Source organism: Cheilinus undulatus, linkage group 6, assembly GCF_018320785.1.
Source record: "Cheilinus undulatus linkage group 6, ASM1832078v1, whole genome shotgun sequence".
Taxonomy (NCBI): domain Eukaryota; kingdom Metazoa; phylum Chordata; class Actinopteri; order Labriformes; family Labridae; genus Cheilinus; species Cheilinus undulatus.
The window spans coordinates 38719922-38730836 of record NC_054870.1 but is presented as its reverse complement, the minus strand read 5'-3'; positions in this window follow the sequence as shown (position 1 = coordinate 38730836).

The window sequence follows — 10915 nt, the reverse complement described above, 5'->3', positions numbered from 1 at the left end:
TTCAAATCAATTTGACAAATCCTCTGAGAATTGTAAAACAGTCTTAGAGCAAATAATGGCCTGACAGTCCACATTAGCCGAGAGCATGTGACTCCAGACTGACGTCTAACCATGTGGCTCCTGGGTTTACAAAAAAAAAAACATTGTGTTCTGTCACTTGGTAAGATGTCGATAAAGGTCAGGATTTTGAACACACAAAGGACACTGGTACCTGGAAGCAAATTGTCTCATAGCCTAACAAAGGCACCAGCTTCCTCTAAAAGTGACGAAAACATCATTTGACTCATGGCCTGGTTTTAAAGTCACACGCAACAGAGACAAAAGAGAGAAGTTCATTCAAGTAAATTAATTCTTTCTCTGTGCTTAATTTTCTGTGTCATCTCAAATTTTAAAATGAGCACGCCACCAATTAGCAGTTTTAGCCTCGAGATTTCACATCTTTTCTTTCTATCCCTGCTCTCCCCTCCTCACTCCATCTGTTATGAGCGTAGCAGCGACTAAACTCATTCTCAACTATTTATTTGCTTTATTTCCTGAGATCAGCTATAAAGAACAAACACTATTAAGCCAGCCAATCAATAAGGGAACATCAGTGCTGTTATCCCCCCTCCTCTTTCCCTCTCCACAAAATAGATTTATATCTTCTGCCCGAGCAACATAAATCAAATATTCATACATTAAATTAAAAAATGTGATTGATAGCAACGCTACTGTGAGAGTGTAGAAAACCTCATGATGTATAAAAAAATAAAACAAATATTAGCTGGGGACTGTGGAGGGTGAAGAGAAAACAAACAAGAGTAATTCTTCACAGTCCTGTGATGGCGTCCAAGTTCAACAGATGAGCTGTTGCTTCAGGAAAAGAAAAGTGACACTTCTGTAAACTGAAGCTACAGAGGCAGATCATGTGAATAATTACCTGCAAGTAAACAGAAAAAGTAACTGAGCAGTTGTCACAGTTGAAATGGAAGCTGCTAGAAGGCGAAAAGCAGCATTTCCACTGCAAAAACTTTGAGTCAGGAGAAGGGGGTTTTACAGGAGGTCACTGTGATTCTAGTCCAAAGAAAGTTCCTGGAATCTTATCTTACACTGCAGAAAGTTCCTGCTCTAACTTTGCATTAAAATAAATCCTATAATCTCTTAAAAAGAAGCACCTGAGATTAAAGTTACATTTCCACTGCAGGAACTACTGGTGGGTAATACAGCGAAATTTAATGTTTTATTTTATTCCAAGTAAATACAGGACTGGTATCGCTGACATGATACCTGATACTTTTTACTTTTTCAAAAGAAATTTGCTGTTAAGCAGAGCTGGGTCCATCTCCTCAATCTTCACTGCTGGCTATGACCCACCTCTCACCTCTTCACCCGTCCCGAGGCATATAGACATCTGTGCTGGAGGACTATGGGCAGGGCCATCACTAGGATTGAAAGATGGGGGGCTTAGCCTCTAGGGTTTTAGGTAATGCTTTGCATATGGTGCGCACCAATTTTTTTTTCTTTATGCCTTAAAATGCTTAATTAATTCATTTATTATTAGTTGTAGAGCATGTATCAGGACCTATAATCAGGCTCACTCTCTTTTCCTTGGAAGTCTGTCTTTTCCTGAACCTTGAGGAGGTCTTCCTGAGTGAGTTTATGAGTTGGTATTTAAAGGTCTATATGCTGGAGTGAGTTCATGAAAAGATGTTGGAAAACATATCCATTAATGCATTTAGTAAAATATAATTGTGTTGTATAATATTTATAAATGTTTGGTTTCATAAATCCTCTCTTTCTTCTTTCAGGCTGTTCATGCTTTCCAAATAACACTAGCTTATTTCTGCCAGTCACTGATATTTCTCTGTCTGAAGACAGTCTATACCAGGAGAACTCAACCTTATTCTGCCCAAGAGCCATGATGTCTTAAAATCCTACAGCCAGAGCCACATTCCAAAACAGGGGATGTAAGAAGATCCATAGATCAGCTGAGCCATAGATGAAATAAAAGGAAACAGTAAATTGTTGGATTATTCTGCAATTAAATGGGATGCAATGGGCCACATAAAAATCTTTGTAGTTTTAGAGGAAAGAATATGTTACTGATAATGAGCATATATTTTTTATTCATGTAAGTTCCACCTGGTGTAAGGACTTGTTAAAATATTAGTTTGAGCTCTGAGATGTTTTTCAAAGAGCTGATGAATTATGGTTGGCCATTTGGGAACATTTGGGACATTAACTGTAGTTCTGTGGCTCTGTTTAGCTTAAAAGAGATGTTTTCTAATTTTTTCCACTCATTATTGATGCTTTTAGCTAAAGGGGGAGGGGCCTCATATTAGTCTTTGCCTCAAAATGACTGAAACTGTCCCTGCCTCACACCTGCAGCTCTCCTAGACACATCGTTGCACTTTGCCTCATTCTGTAGCTTTGGTGTGCTGTTTCTGCTCTTTTGACAGTATTTATTATCAGTAATACATTAAAGATCAAGTAAAACACCCACGTTTGGACAAGTTTCATTTGATATTATGTGATCTCAACATGTGATACGTGTTTGTGTGTGGGTCACTGACGACGCATATCGCAATGATCATCATAAAATACCAGTGTGGAAGAGCATGGGCAGAAAGCGACTAAAGAAACTTGTTAAAACGAGGGCAGACGAAGCTGCAGTCTGAACACAGTACTGCACACCTGAATGAATGATCTTACTGAGAGATGCAGCACCAGTGGACTTCCTCTGCTCTCTCTTACGCGCGTTCCTCCATCACGCACACCCGACATTAACAATACACTAATCCCTGTAGAAAATAAAAGTTTTCATTTAGATTTGGCACTAAAGAGCCACTGACGACTGGGGAGCCATGGGCTGAGTATTTCTCCTCTATACATTAAAATGGGGGGGTTTTATGCCTTTTTCAAGGCTTTACACCATCTCACTGATACCCACTTAGTAGCATTACATGGTTTACAGCTCAAAAAACTACTCATGTTTCTCACACTGGCGTCCTGAAAAACCCTTATTTTAACCTCTGTCTGAAACGCTGCGTTTTCGCTGCTGTCTCTTTAACACCCCCCCGCTCCATGGACCTGCTTTCCTCCGACTGGCCGACTTTCCAGAGCTGGCAGGTGGCAGGGCTCAATGTTTTGTGCCCGCCCCCTCCAATGTGGCTAATGTTGTTATGCTAGTAGTTGAAAACTTTAAATGAACCAGTCTGACTGAGTAAAATATGGCGAATTTTGATATACGTCTGTACGTGTTAGACCCTGAGTCTGATCCTGATAGTTTGGTGAGAGGGGGGAAGAAAACCAGCAGCAGTGAAGGATAGAGCAGGATGTATCTGCTTGGTAAGTGTTTAATTACTGTGTTGCTAAATGGCTAAATGGCTAAAAGGTCTTGTGGGGGCGGTCTGTTCCGCTTTGCCGGCAGCACAGAAGAACCACGAACCAGTCAGGAGATTCTATTGCGATGACCTCATCAGTTTGCTCCATTGAAATCTCGTCTCGGGAGAATCTCAGAGAGATTTTCAACAAACCGTTTTCATCAGTTCACACTCTAATTCCAAGATTACTGCTGGATACGTTTATCTTGTGGTTTGAAAATTTGCATACGTGGAGTATGGACACCCGACATTGTGACTTTATATTTATGTTTTAACAATCGGAAAAGTATAATACCCCCTCTTTAAGCAGTGAGTAACATAACACTGTGGTGCATTCCTAAATTAATTTTGTCTCTGTTTTTACTGTAATGATTGTAAGGGAGGCTGAGGAACATGTGGTGGCCTCAGCCCCCCCAAAAACAGCCTAATGACGTCCCTGGCTATGGGAGGATGTTGTGTTCAAATTTGGTCATATGATTAAATGTAAAATAAAATTGTAATATTATTTTTCTACCACTTTAAGGTTAATCATCAGCATTGATGTGTTTAACATCAACAGCTCTAAACATAAACATGTTTTTGATTAGAATGGTAGAGGGGCGACTATCAACCGAATAAACCTTGTGAGGTAAGCAGTCAAGTAACGATGCACCGCTCGTGAATGAGCTCGTGCTACGAAACAACTCTTTTATGTTAGCTGTGATAGCATAGCTCCTATTTGAGTGCCAGTTTCCTTTCCTCCATCCTTTCTCATCATTTAATCCAGATTTTAAAAAGCATAACTGGGGCTAAATGAAGAGCCGTTGAGGAGCCAAATAATCTGAATCTCTAAAATGAGACTGGTTTCTTATCACAGCCCTTGGGACTGGAGGCTGGTAAGATGGACATCAGCTGAGGAAACACGAGTAACATCAGACTTTAATGTGCAAAACCATGGCAAAACTGTACCAACTAAACCACACCACAGACCATACACAAGTGGCTCATCCAGGCTTTAGACTTTGAATCACAAAAAAAGCTTAAGCATTAAGTATATCTCTATTTTCACACTTTGAACACTGGACATAGTTAGTCTTAAGCAGCTCAAAACATTGCCAAAACATGGGGAGCATTTTTCTTTGCAGAAATAAGGCTAAAAAAAACAAAATAAATAAAATTAAAAATTAAAAAATTAAAAACACAATGTACCATTTATCAGTGATCTTGAGGTAACCTTTTTTAACAGCAGGATTTTATTTTTATTTATTTTTAGAAAAATGAAAATTGTTTTGATCTTTTTTATAGGCTACACTCTATTTTGTCTGTTTAAATGCTAAACAAAAATCTTTTTTTTTTTTTTTTTTTTAGAAAAGGTGGTAAAATTATAGGGAAAACTAACAGTAATGAAGGGGAGCAGATTTAGAAAGTTGCTCCACAAGTCAAATTAAATAACTTGCAGTTGCATTAAAGTCAAATACAGAACTTATTTCCCTCCTGGTATTTATGACCTACAGAGCTACCCGTAGCTTTGGCTCATTGAAAACTGTCTGGTAACATCTTAGAAGGAAAGTGAGCAGCCCAGATTACACATTTTTGTTTTAAAACCCCCTAAAATCAATTGATATTTGATATTCATGATCAGCTCTGATCTTGATTAAAACCAATGCAAAAAATGGAACAAAATATAATTTTATATTTTATTTATTTTTATTTATAGGGGCTGTCAAGTTAAATTGTGCTAAACGTAATTAATTAAGGTCCCAAATTAGTGCACTAATTATTTTTAATCATGATTAATCGCATGTTTCATTATCCCTTTGAACTTCAGTTAATCCATGTCTCCCTGCAGCCACTGTGATGTAAAATAAGTCAAGCACTGCTTTAATCCCAGCTCAGTGGACTAGTCAAAAGTCATCCAAACCTTGTTAATGTTCCCTAATTTTTAGCGTAAGTCCATGGCAAGTTCCTTAATCTGCAGTTAGGTTCATGTTATAATCTTAGATTTACCTCCAAAAGCAGGTCTGCATACAAACAGGAAGTCAATTACCCTTCATTTGAGACTCTGGATAAAAATCCAAACTGACACAAAACCAGTTTAAAATGCAAAATAGTGGAAATTTAAAATGTGATCCAAAGGGTGAGATTAATCGTGATTAACTACCGAAATTCTGCGATTACATTTTTTGTCTTTTGACAGCCCGATTTTTTATGCACCATGAGTGTAACAATTTCTTTTAAATCATGTAAGTGTTAAGACCATCAGTAAAAAGTTTGTAAAGGCATATTTCCACAGCAGGAACTTTCTTCAGGGACTATGGACCCTTGTAGGAACCTAGTTTGGCTCCAGCACAGTGACCAGAGTCTATTTATCCTCCTAAAGGTTCCTGCTAGAGTACTACTTTCTAAAAGAAGAGGGACTTTTGGATAGGACTTACAGCTCTGAAGATTCCTGATTGGTGGAGCTCTTGCAGACATTGGCAGACCAGTTGGTTGAACATTTAAATCTCTAAGATCTTAGTGAAAGGCGGACACCAATGGACTGGTAAATTCCTTCCAAAGTACAACCTTTAACTTTTTAAGAGAATATCATTTTTGGGGCTTTTTGTCATTATTCCGATAGTACAGCAGAAGAGAGACAGGAAATAAAGCGAGAGAGACAATAGGGGAAGACATACACCAAACAGCATAGAGACCGGGAATCGATCCCCTGACCTGTGCATCAAGGAGCCTCTACCGACTGAGCTAGACCAGCATCCAAATTTTAACTTTTTGAGGAACATTTCTGAAAAGTCCTAAATAGTTTTGGTGGAAACAACACACAAAGACATTTGTCTTGTCTCTTTAAGGAGCAGATCATCTTCCAGCCTCTACCCTCCACATGCCACTCTGTGAAAAAAAAACAGGTTCATTCACAAAGTGACACTTAACGGGATCCATACAGATTGCGTCATGCATTACAGGGCCCAGCGGTTATAGGCGCATTCCAGAGGAGAGAGGCAGAGAAATATAGCGGCATCCATCAGAGGCTCGGCCAGAGAGAAAAAGGTGCAGGAACAGAGAGGAGAACGGCAGCTGAGGGTTGGGGGGCTGCCAAGGACATTTAAGAGAGCTGTCAGGGGAAGCTGATCTATGAAGGACCCTGTTGGCTAAACCTATATCCCACTATGCGAGGATGTGTGTAAATGTGAGTGTGTGCTGGGAAAAAAAAAGTGCAGTTACTCCAATGCATGCAGGAACACATGCTCCTCACCCTGGAGGCTGGAGTACAGTAGACTGCACAGGTTCAGAGTTTAGAGCTGCAGATCATCCACTCAGAAAATTCAAAGTAAACTCTGAGCAGGAAATGAATCAGACAATAAAAAGCATCAGGGGTGGAAAACAGGAGACAAAATGTTCAACAGCAGCTTTTATCTGCACATATCTCTGCTTTTGTACAGTACATCTAGCACATATGGAATCAATTTCATGTTGTTTTCGATGTAGATGTGTGCTAATACGTCAAGATGCTAACATATGCTTCTTTTTTATTATATATTGTTGATATGATACTGTGAGGAAAGGGTAGGACTACATGTAGGGCTAATAATGAATCTACATCAGACTTTTAACTACTAAAACAAAGACAAAAACTATGAAGTTATAGTGACCCCTCAGCTTCACCTGCAATGGAATGAGTATTTTAGGGAAAGCCAGATTCCATCCTTTATTCCATCCTACCTGCATGAGATATGTTGTTTTTTTTTTTTTTTTGTATGTTAATGTGATGATTTGTGTGCCGAGGGGTGGCAGGGTTTGAAAATAATTTGATCTGCCAAAGGAAATCTTTGTTGGTGACGTGTGGAAGTTGTAGACAGAGGTGGAAAGTACAAATACTTCTTTACCGTACTGAAGTAGATTACTTTACTTGAGTATTTATTTTTCTGACAACTTTTTACTTTTACACCTGCTCTGTGTACTTTGTCTGTCAATTCATTTAAGGCTGACATGACAGGTACTCTTCTCATTTGTTTTTCAAAGTAAAAGCCTGATCGGGTTGTTTCTGTGGTGAGATTACCCCCATTTTCACAAGGTGCTTTTATTCTGAAATTTTTCTGGGATAGTTCTTCGGTCTTAGCAGTAAATTGCAAAGTTGCTTTGGTTTTCCTCTGCATCCGTGCTCGATGTTCATTTCTACTAAATGATTTAAAAACATCAGATTATGACAGCTATTAACTCATACGTGACCTGATATGTTCACCTTGGCAGCATAAGCCATCAATCTGCTCACTGCGATGCTAGGATCAAATGCAGACTTGGCCTTGCACATGGAGTGATGGGATTGATGGGCAAGACAGTGTGCCGCTCCAGGTATCGGATGAAATGGTCTTACTTTACTCTTGTGAGGCCTGAGCGTTGACTGATGGCCAAGGGCACTGGCTGGACTTTTTTGCAATGACTTCTCATCTGTGCATTTTTGGGTACATTGGCAGGACTGTGTGTCTAGTGCTACCATTCTCAGGAGGAGGGATGGGAAGGATCAGCTGCTGGATACAGGAAAAGCAGCTGTGTTTATATGGCACAGGCCTTGTTGATGGCCATCAGGAAACCAAAGCAGTACAGGGCCAAAGTTGACCGGTATATGCTCTCATACCTGACCTGACCTGCCAAAGGGGGACCTGGCAGAAAAAGAAGTTTGGGGACCACTGTGATAAAGAAAGAGGGCAAGAGACACAAAACTAGCATTGACCCATGCACTTCTCCATGCATGCTCACTGCTGAACACATCAGCTGTCCACATCCCCTCCTTACATCTATCTGACAGAACTGCTCCACTCCTTCACTGTCAGCCTATCATGTTGCAGAGGTCTATTCAAATGTGGCTCTCTCTTTCACCAGTTTATTCACGAAATGGTTGTGTCTGACCCTCCCACCTCCCAATCATGGCCAAGTCTGCAAGATGACATCATCAGCCATCAACCCCAGGCTTCGCAGAACGACCAGCCTCTAAACGGCATGATGTTGGGAAGACATTATCAGCCACCAGACCCAGTCTTAGCAGTATGGTCAGCCTCTTTATCCCATCAACCTCAAACAAAATCCTCAGTCATCATCTGGTCAATCCCAGCCAGTCATTCAATACCACATCCATGTAAAATAAATATCATTCAATTTCACATCTATGCAGAACAAATTTAATCTCAAATCATTTTCTGTCTCCTCTGATTGAACTGGCCATGGCAGAAAACTGCTGAACATGAGTCTGGTTCTCCTTGTTGTTTCTGACTGTGAAAAGAAGTTTTCCCTGGCCAAGGTAACTTCTCCAAATGTTGCTAAGTGCTGTGCTCATGCTCGATTAAGGTTTGGTCTTTGTAAATAATATAATACAGAGAACAGTCTAGTCCTGCCTTCATTGTGAAGTTTCTTAAGATAAAATGTGTTATGGATTTGTGCCATTCAAAAAAAAAAGATCAATTGAAAGGCAGAAGAGAAATGAAAGAAACAGAATTTACTTGAAAGTAGAATACATATAATGTGAGTTGTATAAAGGGATACATTGAAATGGTAAAACCCAGGTTTTAAAGAGTGTCATGATTATATCATGATGTCCCTGCTACTGTTATCGAAGCCATAAGTTGGCATGTGTCCATTGTTTCTGTGATAACTTATCTTTTTTTTTTCTTTTCTAGGGACTTTGAGTTACTTAATTTGTATTCTTCACTTTTGTATTTAAAGAGTTGCAAAAGCACAGAACACACATCAATATTGGTGTAATTTGCCTTATAGGGTGGCCAAAGGCAGCATGGCATGTTGTAGCTGGGCCCATCAGGGACCACCTCATATTCTCTTTACTAGATCAACAAATATTAGCTTATTACTATCATATCCAACTGAAACTGTCATGGGAAAACCAGTACCATAATCTCAAAATAATAAAACAAAGATATACAAGGCAAGTTTGCTAGAAAACTTTGCAGAGGTGCAAAACTGAATAATAACAATAGACTATTAATATATCCGCACAAAATGTTAAGTTCTTGAGGTGCTTATGTTGTCAGTGGTTTTACCATCGTTTTAAACTGAATGATGGCTCAGCTGCGCACATCAGTCTGCTCCAGGAGGCGGACTCCTCCTCATCTTTATCTGAGGTATCTCAGCAGCAGCAGCAGTGAAACAGTGTGACTCTCTAGGCTTCTTGCAGGCCTGTTAGCCCAAGGACTGAACGCCGGGCAACTCTGCCAGAGGGGACGCAGCAGCGGGACCATTACTAAAGCTTAATGATATGAGAAGTGTTCCCCTATCCAGTGTGGAGGAGATTTATCATGATGCTGTAGCACTATACATCTCTCAGCAGCCCTTAAAGAGGAAAGAGGACATTTCTTCATGCTGTAGTAAAAGCCCCTCCCTCCCTCGTTCTTCCCTTGAGCTTTCCACCCTCCTCATCTTCACTTAAAGAAGCTCTATTTTAAGATCTTTGCGTACAAGGAAGGAGAGAGGTGGGGCATGACCTTGGTGATGAGCGAGGGTGAAATAAGGTGGCGAGAAGCGCAGGCTGGGAGCGTGTAAGGGATGTAGACACAAACCACAACATCTTGTCTGGGATTTGTCCCAGTGTGCCCCATGAGGGAGGAATACAATTCACTCTGTGCCTCAAAGTCACACTACACAGTGTCAGCGGCTTGAGCTGAGCGCTGATAGATGTGGCTTTGTCTCCTCATAAATAAAAACAGTCCTGTGAGAGACTGTAGATCAGGGAGTAAATAGCTGAAGGTAAAGCCTGGAGGATTTTCTCTTTCTCTAAGCCGTCACATTCTGTGGCTGCGTCAGAGAGCCGCAGCCTGTAAATCAAATGGAGCAGATAAATGGCAACACAAGAGCAATCAAATAAGTAAAAGCAGTGGCGACTTTGGGTCTTTAACTTGATTTTATAGCCTGCAGACCATACGCAGTAATCACAGCACAGAGAAGCTTTCTGTCCAGGGTGTTTGCATTGTTTGAGTCACAGCCACCTGCCTGCAGATTTACACCTGCACATCACAGACAATAACAGTAAAGACAGAAGTGCACTGCTTTATGACTTCAGCACTTTCCGTTTGAAGTCTTCCAGCACCAGTGAGTTTAAATTATGGTGGGAGACGTCCTTGGGATGTGAACATCTCATTTCACCAGCAGCAACCGTGCACGCACATGCACGCAAACACACCACTCGTTTCATTGGGGGTCTCAGTGAGGCTGGACTCACTGGAGCATGGCATAAGAATTATACATCTGGCAGCAGTATACCTGCCAAATAACACACACACACACACAGCCACACACACCTATGAGAACTCAGAAACAAAACACTAACTTTTGGCTCATCACTATGAGAGAATTTCTTTAATTTTTCTTTTTTCTTTAATTTAACTTCTGAGTGCATGTTACTCTGGTTTATGCAAATATGATGTTGTTTGCCTTTTGTCTCTAATCTGCACACTAGTTTCCTCTTCAATAAAGGTCAGACTATTTTTTTGTCTGTTATAATGTCACTGTGTCAGATTAGGGGATTACAAAGCTGTAAATTCATACCATGACTTGTCCAACAGACATGACAGACA